Source organism: Heptranchias perlo, unplaced genomic scaffold (genome assembly GCF_035084215.1).
Source record: "Heptranchias perlo isolate sHepPer1 unplaced genomic scaffold, sHepPer1.hap1 HAP1_SCAFFOLD_401, whole genome shotgun sequence".
In the NCBI taxonomy this organism is placed as follows: Eukaryota; Metazoa; Chordata; class Chondrichthyes; order Hexanchiformes; family Hexanchidae; genus Heptranchias; species Heptranchias perlo.
Genome location: NW_027139413.1, coordinates 116,579 through 129,823, shown reverse-complemented (window position 1 = coordinate 129,823; position 13,245 = coordinate 116,579). Strand labels below are relative to the sequence as shown.

At 46.3% G+C, this 13,245-nt stretch overlaps 3 non-coding genes across 3 annotated transcripts; all 3 read left to right on the top strand.

Moving 5' to 3' along the window:
• The first annotated feature begins 2,039 nt into the window (after window positions 1-2,039).
• Window positions 2,040-2,111, top strand: trnah-gug (transfer RNA histidin (anticodon GUG)). Its single transcript has one exon. It is a non-coding gene; the product is annotated as a tRNA-His (tRNA).
• Window positions 2,112-4,688: 2,577 nt separating this feature from the next.
• trnaf-gaa (transfer RNA phenylalanine (anticodon GAA)) lies at window positions 4,689-4,761 on the top strand. Its single transcript has one exon. It is a non-coding gene; the product is annotated as a tRNA-Phe (tRNA).
• An 8,358-nt stretch (window positions 4,762-13,119) lies between these two features.
• On the top strand, window positions 13,120-13,191 carry trnad-guc (transfer RNA aspartic acid (anticodon GUC)). Its single transcript has one exon. It is a non-coding gene; the product is annotated as a tRNA-Asp (tRNA).
• The last annotated feature ends 54 nt before the right edge of the window (window positions 13,192-13,245 follow it).

Sequence of the window (13,245 nt, the reverse complement as noted above, 5' to 3'; positions counted from 1 at the left end):
TCTGACGAAGGGTCATCGACCTGAAACATTAACTCTGTTTCTCTCTCCACAGACGCTGCCTGACTTGCTGATTATTTGCAGCATTTTCTGTTTTTATTTCAGATTTCCAGCATCCGCAGTATTTTGCTTCTAATATCTCCTTCTGTGGCTCAGTGTCAAATTTTGTTTAAAAAAGTTCCTGTGAAGCCCCTTGGGACGTTTTGCTACGTTAAATGTGTGATATAAATGGACGTTGTATTTGTAGTTGTTGTTGTTGAAACTGATTAAAGTTTCTCTCACACCCAGTGTCCATGTCAGTGTTTCTGTCAGTCTGCAGCAGAAAGTTATCGGTTGATCAATGGCGATTACAACAATTATTCATCTTTCACAGAGTTTCATTAATTTCCTGTAATTAATGTAATCAGGTTCTTGTCGCTGCAACCTCAAACTTTAGCTCGGTGAATTAATGGTTTAGTTTGTAACAAGTCGTGTTACCTGCGCAAAGCAGCCGCACAGGAGTTCCAAATCCACCCTCTCACCACCATAAGATCATAAGACCATAAGAGATAGGAGCAGGAGTCGGCCATTTGGCCCTTCGAGCCTACTCCGCCATTTAATGAGATCATGGCTGATCTTATTTTTACCTCAACTCCACTTTTCCGCCTTTTCCCCATATCCTTTGACTCCCTCGCCACTCGGCAATCACATTAACTGAACTTTGCTCTGGCCCAGTGTCACCGCGCTGAAATCACGTCTTTCTCCGGCAGATGATTTTAACATCAGGGTTGCTGGTTTACGAGTGCAAAGTGATCCCGCTTCACTCTAGGGGCATTGGACAAATGTGTAGATGCCGTGTAGTCGGTTCTGGGACCACTGCTTTTCTTGATATATATTAATGACTTGGACTTGGATGCACAGGGCACAATTTCAAAATGTGCAGATGACACAAAACCTGGAAGGGAGTGGCCAGTGAGGAGGATAGTGATAGACTTCAAGAGGATATGGACAGGCTGGTGGCATGGGCGGACACGTGGCAGATGAAATTTAACACAGAAAAATGCGACGTGATACATTTCGGTAGGAAGAACGAGGGGAGGCAAAATAAACTAGAGGACACAACTCTAAAAGGGGTACAGGAACAGAGAGATCTGGGGGTACATGTGCACAAATCGTTAAAGGTGACAAGGCAGGTTAAGAAAGTGGTTAAAAAACATACGGGATCCTGGGCTTTATAAATAGAGGCATAGAGAAAAAATTATGGAAGTCATGATGAAACTTTGCAAAACACTGGTTTGGCCACAACTGGAGCATTGTGTCCAGTTCTGGGCACCGCACTTTAGGAAAGATCTGATGGCCTTAGAGAGGGTGCAGAAGAGATTTACAAGAATGATTCCAGGGATGAGGGACTTTCGTTACGTGGACAGACTGGAGAAGCTGGGGTTGTTCTCCTTGGAACAGAGACGGTTGTGAGGAGATTTGATCGAGGTATTCAAAATCATGAAGGGTCCAGACGGAGTCGATAGAGAGAAACTGTTCCCATTGGTGGAAATGTCAAGCACCAGAGGACACAGATTTGACGTGATTGGCAAAAGAACCAAAGGTGAAATGAGGAAAGTCTTTTGACACAGCGAGTGGTTAGGATCTGGAATGCACTGCCCGAGGGGGTGGTGGAGGCAGATTCAATCATGGCCTTCAAAAGGAAATGGATAAGTACTTGAAAGGAAAAGAATTGCAGGGCTACCGGAATAGGGCGGGTGAGTGGGACCAGCTGGATTGCTGTTGCATGGAGCCGGCGGGGACTCGATGGGCCGAATGGCCTCCTTCCGTGCTGTTGCCTTTCTATGATTCTAGGATTCTAGTGGGCCAAGTAAAGGATCAGGACAGATAATACCGAGAACAATTCAAAAAGAAGCACAAGTTGATTAAACCAGCACTGGTGAAATTGCTGGGTGGATATTAAAAGGATGGGCCGTGGGAGGGGCTGGACCGCTATTCTGCAACAATTTGAGGCGCTGCTTATTGCTGTGGTTCGGGTCTTGTAACAGCAGCTGAGGTGTGGCGCCGTGATCGTATAGTGGTTAGTACTCTGCGTTGTGGTCGCAGCAACCTCGGTTCGAATCCGAGTCACGGCATAACTTTCTCACCTCTTTTATCCTCTGCCACACATACTGATAGAATGCAGCAAGAAATCAATCTTTAATATATATAAGAAATATTTTTTGTTGGTGGCGAAAACCTATCCATTCCTTCAAATCCCAGCACTCTCACATGCCTGTACTTGATGTTCCACAGTTCAAACCCGCCTCTTCTCCCCGCTTTTTCTTTCTTCCATCGTCAATAGGCAGCCTTCACTTCCCTCCTTCCATTTCATGGACACTTTCCTGCTCCATTGCCGACTCTAACATTCACTTTCACGATCTCACGCCTTATAAGTTTGTTCTGCTCCGACCGCTGTTTCTATTGGGCACATGTCCCATTCGCACCAATATTCATTTGTGCCTTGAAATCAGTCGATACATTTCGATCTGCGTGACCGCTCGACAGACAAACACGACGAAAGCAGGGCTGGTCTCTGGAAAGACAGCCGCCCGAATGTTCACGAAATTTACTTGGGGAATCTTGTGATCCAGGGGATGGTAACTGAAGAACTGGTTTTTGTTTTGATGCTTGTTGGCTCTTTTCTCTCAGCAGTTGAGTTGCGTGAGCGACGGGCAGCGCGACAGAGCTGTGAATGGCGGTTGAAAGTTGCACATTTGACAAGTTGGGGCGGTGCAGTAAGATCGGAAGTGTTCCGCCTTGATCTTAATAGTTCTGTTGAAACCTGTGATTGAATCGAGTAGAGGATAAATGTAAAGAGCGCCTGTGGGGAAAAAGGAGCGATTACAGGCCATGAGCGAAAGGTCTTTCAAATTCTCGTGGTGCAGGACGCTGTGTGCGGAAACGGCAGATTTTAAAGCGCGTGTGTCGGAAAGTAAAGTGCGATCTTGTGTGTGAGAAGAGCACAAGAAAGTTGTGCTTGAAGCTGCGCCCTTGAGGCAAGTTGCAGGTTGTCAGGAAAACTGCTATAGTGAAAGCTCAAAAATAAACCCAGAAACTGCTGGCAACACTCAGCAGGTCAGGTAGTATCTGTGGGGAGATACTCAAGTATTTATCCAATTCTCCTTTTAAAGTTACGATTGAATCGAGCTCCACCATCCTTTTAGGCAGTGCGTTCCAGATCATAACAATTCGCTGTGTAAAAAAATCTCCTTATTTCCCTTCTGGTTCTTTCGCCAATTATCTTAAATCTGCGTCCGTTGGTTGCCGACCCTCCCGCCAGTGGGTGAAGTTTCTCCTTATTTACTCGATCAAAACCCCTCTTAATTTTGAACACGTGGATTACTTCTACCCTTAACCTTCATTGCTCGAAGCAGAACAATCCCAGGTTCTCGAGTCTCTCCACACAACTAAACCCCATCCCTGGTATAATTCTGGGAAATCTCCTCTCCATCCTCTCCAAGACCTTGACCTCCTTAATAAATTATAGTGCCCAGAATTGGACACAATACTTCAGATGAGGCCTGAACAATGATTTATAAACGTTTAATATAACTTCCTTGCTTTTGTACTCTATTTCTCTATTATTAAGCCAAGGAACTGGATGCTGTTTTAACGGCTTGAACAAATCGTGCTGCCACATTCAAAGATGTTGATGAAAATTACCAGGAACACATTGAGTCAGCTCACTCGGCACAGGCCCGGGACTGAGCCTCGACTTCTCTTGCTCCGTGGCTCAGTCGCACACCTCGTGAGATCAGCTCACTCAGTACAGGCTGGAGATTGAACATGTGCCCATCCTGCTCTGTGTGGGATTCAGTACCACATCAGTTGAGATCAGCTCACTCAGCACAGGCCGGGATGGCGGAGAGAGACAGAGACACGTGTTGTGATCTGTAACTTTTTATAAACACTTCAGTTTATTTCACTCCGTGTCCAACACCGTGCGATCTCCCCTGGTGTGTCAGCTTTCAGTGTTTATACAGAGTGTAATGTATTGAATTGTCTCTTGGATCACACGGAGTGGTAGACGGGGCTCTGTGTGCGGAGGGTTCGGGGGGTGAGCTCTGATTCCCGCCCTCTTCTGGATTGAAAGGAGAAAAGAATGAATGAGAGAGAAGCGATGTGGGAGAAGGGATGATGGTAGAATTTGTCCATGAACCTGATTAAAATGGCCCAAAAACAAGATAATATGAAGATATCATCAGCAGAACATTAATACAAGCTGTAAAACAAAAGCAAAATGCTGCAGATGCTGGAAATCTGAAGTAAAAACAGAAAATACTGGAAATACTCAGCAGGTCAGGCAGCATCTGTGGAGAGAGTTCTGATGAAAGGTCATCGACCTGAAAGGATGTTTCTCTCTCCACAGATGCTGCCTGACCTGCTGAGTGTTTCCCGCATTTTCTGTTTTTATTATTAATATAACCTGAGCTCTGTCGAGCGTTTGTTGGTCGATTCACTGATAAAGCTGGGAATTGAGGGGAAGCTGGTTCATGGCGAACCCCAGCTCTGAATGTTTAATATAAATGAGATTCACCGACAGGATCAGAAAATCTCTCCTTGATGGTCGGTCTCATTCCCCCGAAGTGAGGAATGAGCGGGAGGGGCAATTCCACCCGGGGTTATATTTTATTCCAAGAGGCTGACCCAAAAGATCAGTTTGCAGTGGGGCCGAAATAGCTCAGTTGGGAGAGCGTTAGACTGAAGATCTAAAGGTCCCTGGTTCGATCCCGGGTTTCGGCAGTTTTGGGTTATTTTGTTTCTTCTTCTTTGGGCCGATTCTTGAACATTTATTTACACTGACATTTTTACCCAACAGTGAACGGTTGGGGATGGAATAGAGAGACATCAAGGATGTCTGTATTTAGCTTTTAATTCTCTATTTCCTTCTGCCTTTCTCTCTGGTTTTTGTCTCTCTCGGTGCCCGATGAACATTTGATTTGATGCATTTGTCCTAAACTGATGCCTTTTTCACATCTCAGGGCGGTCAGACACGCTCTGTCTGTCTGTTGCTGCTTGTGACCATTAACGGGAACAGGCCGCGAGTTAAACATTTATCAGCAAACCGCCAGAGAGATAACACAGCGGGAATAAAACACATTGCCTCACATTGTTAGACACCGAGTGACACAGATTGTAATGTATGTCAGTAAACAGACCCGGAAAACAGAATCCGAGAAAGGAAAGAAATAGAGAGATAGAAAAGAGTGATAAAAAGAAAGAAAACCCTTTCTCCACCCCAACAACAACAACAACTTGCATTTATATCGCGCCTTTAACGGAGTAAAACGTCCCAAGGCGCATCACAGGAGCGATTATCAAACAAAATGTGACACGGAGCCACAAAAAGAGATATTGGGACAGGTGAGGTAGGTTTTAAGTGTCTTAAGGGAGGAGAGAGAGGTAGAGAGTCGGGGAGGTTTAGGGAGGGAAATCCAGAGCTTTGGGCCCAGGCGGTTGAAGGCACGGCCGCCAATGGTGGAGCGATGAAAATCGTGGATGTGCAAGAGGCCCGAATTGGAGGAGCTCAGAGATCTCGGAGGGTTGTCGGGGTGGAGGAGGTTACAGAGATAGGGAGGGGCGAGGTCATGGAGGGATTTGAACACGAGGATGAGAATTTAAAATTTGAGATGTTGGTGGACTGGGAGCCAATGTCGGTCAGTGAGCAGAGGGGTTCTCCTCCTGAACGGTGGTTTGAATGTTTGGGGGTGGGGCTGTGATAAATATCTCGATTTAATATAATGATGCCACTTTTCTACTACCCCGAATTATTACAATGCTGACCTGGAACAATCTTGAACATACCGCAAAACAAGACATTAAGATCAATGGTCACTTTAGCAAGGAGTTTAAAAGATTCTTCTAAGAAGGAGAAGGCTGAAGAAATGGACTGTGAACATTTCATGACGGCCTATTTATTTGTGTCCAGGGAGAGGGATGAGGCACATGAAATGTTTCACACATTTCAAATCTCCGCGGTCAGACTGGCGATTGTTTATTGATCAGGAAGATGGCTGGTAATAATCTGAGACCCAGTGAAGAGGTGAGAACAGAGCAGCAGGGAATGATCCCAGAACAATAGGAGCCAGCAGCTCACCGTCTGGTCCCTGTGTCAGGGACAATACACAACACCTCAGCTCCAGACCAGGAACAGAGAGCTGCTGTTAACGTGGCCCAGCCCTCGCAAACTGCTGGAACTGTGGGATGGAAATCAGACTTTGGGTCTCGGAGGCTGCTTTAGGGGCTCAGTGGCTCTTCGAAAGAATGATTTCCATTAAAGAGCAGGGCTCTGCTCCATCACAGACTGATACTGTAGAGTGCATGGCAGAGTAAAGCTCCCTCTGCACTGTGCCATCAAACATTCCGGGGGCAGGTGCATCAAGGGTTAGATCAAGATTAAATCTCCCTCTACACTGTCACAGAGGATGTCATTTGTGACTTTGACAAGGGCCGTTTCAGTACAGTGGCAGGAGTGGAAACCTGATTGGAGGGATTCAAACATGGTGTTGTGGGAAAGATGGACATGGATTTGGGAGGTGACAAGACTTTGGAGAGGAAAAAGAGGTGGGAGATGGGGTGGTAGTTTACAAGGACACAGGGGTCAAGGGTGGGTCTTTTGAGAAGGAGGGTGATGACGGTGAGCTCGGGGAAGGGAGGGGAGCGGCAGAGGCAGCTGAATGGATGGTCTCAATCTCAGTGACAAAGAAGTCCGTGAGCTCCTCGCACTTTTTTTTGAAGGTGATGGTGGAGGAGTGATGGGAGAGGGGTTTAAGAAGACGGTTTGTAGTGGAGAAGAGAAGTTGGGAGTTATCTTTACATTCCAGGATGATCCTGGAATAGTGAGCAGTTTTGTCAGAGGAGACAGGACCCGATAGTGCTTTATGTGGTCCAGCCAGATCTGGCGATGAATGGCCAAAGCAGTTGTCCACCATAAACTTTCAAAGCTGTGTCCCTTGGACTTAAGGAATCAGAAATGAGGGCAGACCCAGGGGGATTGACCAGGGTGAGGGAGACTGATGGCTTTAATGGGTACAAGGGCGTCAAAGGTGGAGGTGAGGGTGTGATTGAGCAAATCAGTAGCTGCAGAAATGTCGTGGTGAATGGAGGGCCAAAGACTGGACAGTTGGAAATTTGAAAGTGCCGTTGTAAGTGACCTGGGGGAGGGTTTTTTCCAGGGATGAACACAGAAGGAAGTGGGTTAGTCCCACTCCCCGGCTCTTTCCCCACAGCCCTGCAATTTATTACACGTCAAGTATTTATCCAATTCCCTTTTGAAAGTTACTATTGAACCTGCTTCCACCTCCCTTTCAGGCAGTGCATTCCCGATCATAACAACTCACTGTGTAAAGAAATCTCTCCAAATCCCCCAATGATTTCTTTCAATTTATCTGAAATCTGTGTCCTCTGGTTATTAACCATTCCATCACTGGAAACAATTTCTCTTTACACACTCTGTCAAAACCTTTCATAATTGTGAATACCTCCTTTGAATCGTCCGTTAACTTTCCGGTTGTAGTCTCAGTGCCCTTCCTGCTGGTGTTTTATTTCAGTTCCCATGTGGTCTAGCGGTTAGGATTATTGGTTTTCACCCAGGCGGCACGGCTGCGATTCCCGGTGTGGGAATAGTCAACTTTTAGTTTCAGCCTCCCAATTTGCCTGCAGTCCAGGCTGTGGCTGCTGCTTTCTCTCTCACTTCTGTGTCAGTCCCACAATCACACTGAGAAATGAGGCAAACCACGGCTCTTCAGGCGACAGTGCACCAAAAACTGAAGGGAAGCAAGCAACAATGTCACGACAGGTTGGGCAGCAGCTCATGGCCAAGTGTTTGACTACAGTCCTTTTATTATTTACTGTAAAGCCCGAGTCTGAGTGAAACACACACAGAACATTCGGGAAACACTCAGTGAGTCGGGCCCCATCTGCGCAGAGAACGGACCAATTAACTGAGAGTCTCAAGGAGACGAGGAACGAGACACGGCCCCCTGTGAGAAACAAGGAACTTGCATTTGTATAGCACCTTTCACATCCTCAGGACATCCCAACGCACTTCTCTCGAAGATCAGTCACTATCGTTTTTAAGAGAAGGTAGCAGACAAGTTGTGTACAGCAAGATCCCACAAACAGTGATGAGATATTGAGCTGATCTCCTGTTTGTTGGGTGCTGATGGTCGAGGGAAGAATGTTGGCCAGGACACCGGGAGAACTCTCTGCTCTTCACAAATTGCCACGGGATCTTTTACACCTCGGAGCAGAAAGAAGGGACCCCCATTAAACACCTCATTCAAAGGACAGCACCTCTCACGATGCAGCTCCCTCTCAGCACGACACAGTCAGTCTGGATCATGTGTCCCAGTCCTGGAATGGGAGCTGGAACCCACACCCTTCTAAACACCAGCCTGATTCTCTGGTGTTACTCTCACCCCCGGCTAGTCATGAACCAGACTGTGCCACTCCCAGAGTAACTGATGACCACAGCCTCAGCCCTGGGTCCCGGTCTGCACCATAACCGCAGCCTGATACCGCTCATAGAAAGTGGCGTGGGATTCCTGAGTTCATTCTATGATGTGCATTGGGGGAGGGGGACCAGCTGGATTGATCTTGCATGGAGCCGGTAAGGACTCGATGTGCCAAATGGCCTCCTTCCATGCTGTGACCTTTCTATGGTTCTCTGATTCCATGTGGGTGGAGAGGGTTACAAGGAAGTGATCAGAGATGGCCTTATCCATGATTGACACGATCAGGAGAAGAGAGACCACGTGAGATGGCAAGGTCGAGGGGGTGGCCATGAATATGGGTCGGGGAGTTTCTGTGCAGGGAGAGATTAAGGGAGGATTAAGTATCACACAATAGACTTGTTAGCAAAATTGAAGCCCATGGGATTAAACGGACAATGGCAGCATGGATACAAAATTGGCTAAGGAGCAGAAAACAGAGAGCAGTGGTGAACGGTTGTTTTTCAGACTGGAGGCAAGTATACAGTGGTGTCCCCCAGGGCTCGGTATTAGGACCACTGTTCTTTTTGATATATATTAATGACCGGGACTTGGGAGTACAGGGTATAATTTCAAAGTTTGCAGATGACACGAAACTCAGAAATGTAATAAACAATGTTGAGGATGGTAACAGACTTCAGGAGGACACAGACAGACTGGTGAAATGGGCAGATGAAATTTAATGCAGAGAATTGTGAATTGATACATTTTTGTAGGAAGAATGAGGAGAGGCAATTTAAACGAAATGGCACAATTTTAAAGGGAGTGCAGGAATAGAGAGACCTGGGGGTGTAGTTACACAAATCTTGGAAGGTGGCAGGACAAGTTGAGAAGGCAGTTAAAAAAGCAAATGGGGCCCTTTGCTTTATTAATTGAGGCATTGAATACAAAAGCAAGGAATTGATACAAAACCTTTACAAAACACTGGTGAGGCCTCAGCTGGAATATTGTGTTTAATTCTGGGCACGAAACATGAAGAAGGATGTCAAGGCCTTAGAGAGGGTGCAGAGGAGATTTATTAGAATGGTACCAGGGATGAGGGACTTCAGTTATGTGGAGAGACTGATTAAAGTTACATCTGAACTGCCCCATCAAACACTCCCAGGACAGGTACAGCACGGGTTATATGCAGAATGAAGCTCCCTCCACACTGTCAAATCAAACACTCCCAGGGCAGGTACAACACGGGTTAGATACACAGTAATGCTTCCTCTACTCTGTGCAGTTTATATCTCGCCTCAGATTTCAGATAAAAGGTTGGTTTCCTGGACACTCTGCTGGTGTCTCTCTGTCTCTCTGCACTCAGTTACACCGCTCTCTACCTCCCTCTGCTGGTGTCTCTCTGTATCTCTGTTCTCAGTTACACCGCTCTCTACCTCCCTCTGCTGGTGTCTCTCTGTATCTCTGTACTCAGTTACACCGCTCTCTACCTCCCTCTGCTGGTGTCTCTCTGTATCTCTGTACTCAGTTACACCGCTCTCTACCTCCCTCTGCTGGTGTCTCTCTGTATCTCTGTACTCAGTTACACCGCTCTCTACCTCCCTCTGCTGGTGTCTCTCTGTATCTCTGTACTCAGTTACACCGCTCTCTACCTCCCTCTGCTGGTGTCTCTCTGTATCTCTGTACTCAGTTACACCGCTCAGTCTGTCCCCGCAGCTCCTTCGGGAGTTTAATGATTTTGAAATTCAGTCTTTTTCCTCTGTGACTTGTGAAGTTTTGATCAGTGAAATGTTTGAGAAAGAGATGGAATGAGAGCTTTAAGTGTGGGACAGAAGTTGTTTAACGGAGAAGGCACACGATGCCTTAAATTGAGCAGTGGTTTCCCCAGTGCAGCGGTTATCATGTTTACATCACTCATGAAAGGTCTCTGATTCAATCCCGGGCGGGACCGTTATTTGGGAAATTGCTCCGCGTGAATCTCCAGGATGAGTTTCTTCTCCTGTGAAAAGCGGGCGATAATTGATTTTTCCTGTTAAGTTTGGCAACCGCTGCACCACATTCCTTTCAGGGAGAAGGGATGATGGAAGAAAGTGCCCATGAACCTGATGAAATGAGGCCAAACACAAGATAATATTAAGATATCATCAGCTGAACATTAACATAACCTGAGCTCCGAGATCTGATCGGGTCCCATTCCCCCAGAGTGAGGAATGAGCGGGAGGGGAAATTCCACCCGGTTTATATTTTTGTCCAAGGAGATGTCACAAAGTCCAATTTCCAGTGGAGCCGAAATAGTTGAGTTTGGAGAGCGTGAGATTGAAGATCGAAAGGTCTCTGGGTTTGATTCTGTGTTCGGTGATTTTTGTTGCTCTGTTCTCGTTCTTTGAGTCGAGTCTCGCATTTATTTCACTGAAATTTTAACCGGCACAGAAAGGTTGGGGAAGAAATAGACAGGCATCAAGAATGGGAAATATTGATAGTGTCTTTATTGAGCTTTTATTTCTCTTTTCGCTTCTGCCTTTTTCTCTGGAATTTGTCTCTCTCGGTGCCGGGAGACCATTTGATTTGAGGAATTTGTCCTGAACTGATGTCTTTTCCACATCTCGGGGCGGTCAGACCCGCTCTGTCTGTTACTACTTCTGACCATTGACGGGAACAGGCCGCGAGTTAAACGTTTATCAGCAAACCGACAGAGAGATAACACAACGGGAATCAAACCCATTGGGCATGATTTTATCGGGGAGGGGGGTCACGTGGGTCATGAGGTCATGGGTGGGTCAGACATCGGGGGCATCGGCGAGTCAGTCATCGTGGGTCGGGGGTCATCGCGGGGGTCGGAGATCATGGGGTTCGTAGCTCGTGCAGGGGTGTCGGTGATTTGGAGGGGGTCGGCCGATCGCCTGTGTGGGATCACGGCCGGTTGGCTTGTTGGGCCAGGGGGAAGCACTCCTGCTCCTCCGGGCCCACAAGCTGTGCGATAAAGGCATTTACCTGCTGTTTCTGGCCTTCTCGCCTCCTCTCATGTGGTGTGAAGGAGAAGGCCCAGGAATCGCGGCCCCCAAGAGTTTAAAATAAAAAAGCTGTAAAAATGGAGGCCCACATGCTAGCTGCAAAAACACTCACACACAGACATAAACACACAAACATACACACACCAATAACATGAAAGTAACACAGGACTCCTTGACAAACAGTGGAAGCAGCATGCTGCAGATAGAGCGAAGCGATCCCACAAACAACTGATCAGATCAAAGCTCTGCAGTCCTGCCACACCCATTTGTGAATGATGGTGGATAATTAAACAACTAACGGGAAGTGGCTCTATGAACATCCCCCTCCTCAATGATGGTAAAGCCCAGCACGTGAGTGCAAAGTTTTAGAAACCGTCTTCAGCCAGAAGTGCCGAGTGGATGATCTATCTCGGCCTCCTCCCAAAATCCCCACCATCACAGAAGCCAGTCGAACATCGAGGTGAAGAGTGAAGCTGAGAGCAGATTTTAAAACCGCTGGAATATCAGTGAAATTAAATTGGCGAAAGTGGGAAACTCCGAGTCAGTTTTACACTGTATATTCCGCATCCAATATTGGAGATAAAAGCTTTTGAAGGCGGCGAAAGTTTAAACCCCCCGTAGGGGAACTAAATCCCGGTCTCCCGCGTGACAGGCGGGGATACTCACCACTATACCAACGAGGAACTGTTACATTGACCGTGCACTCATCCCAGATGGTGTTAGACATGTTTCACTTATCAGTGCATTACTTTTAACTATTTATTTGATGACAGTTTGTTTCATTTTCCACTTGCCACTGTTGAAAGAACATTTTACATTTCCATCTCTTTGTGAGACAACGACAACTGACTCTGTCTTTCTTTCGTTCTTTCTTTCTCTCTGATCGTGGTGAGTTGCTCCGCTTTCGTCCGAGGTTTAATACCCCGACTGGGAGGTAGCATTTTACAGCCGCTAACTTTTAATTTTATGTCTTCGCCGAGCTTCTTCCTGAACAAAAACTGCAGAGCAAAAAAACAGGTGATTGTCACTTTCAGAATATTATTGTACGGAGACTATTTGAGGACTGGATGCAGAGCAATTGTGATTTTTACTAACAGGTGGTGAAGGTGACAGATCAGAAATTCATTCATTTCCCCCGCGCAGGTTCAATTCTGACAGTCTTCAGATCCCGTCATTCATCAACCTGTTTCATCTCTGCGTTTCAAAATTCAACAAGTTTCTTGTCGAATTAATAATTCTGAAGTGAATTAAAATTCCACAACATTGAGTACCTCGAGTTTTATGCTCATTTCAATTGATCTGCAAGATTTCACGAAATCTACGACAGAAATGGAACAAAAATCAGCCAAATTATCCATATTCTGACTCTCAGTATTTCTGAGTCAATCCATGTGTATGTGTGTCTGTGTCTGTCTGTCTATCTGTGTATGTGCCTCATATTTTCTATATTTTCCTGAGAAGATCTGTCTCTTTCTGTCTCACTCTCTCCCGCGTTACCCACATCATGATCCAACATGAGATGGAAAAGTGGTCGGTAATTCTTCTTTCAACAGTGGTCCGTGGAAAGTTAAACAAACTGTCATCAAATGAACAGTTCAAACAGATTCACTGAAACGTGAAGCATCTGTGGTGAATATACTGCAAATGTCTGCACGAATTCCTCGTTAGTATAGTGGTGAGTATCCCCGCCTGTCACGCGGGAGACCGGGGTTCAATTCCCCGACGAGGAGGTTATTGCTGCATTCGAAGCTTCACTTTCATTTATCTGCAAGATTGGATGTTGA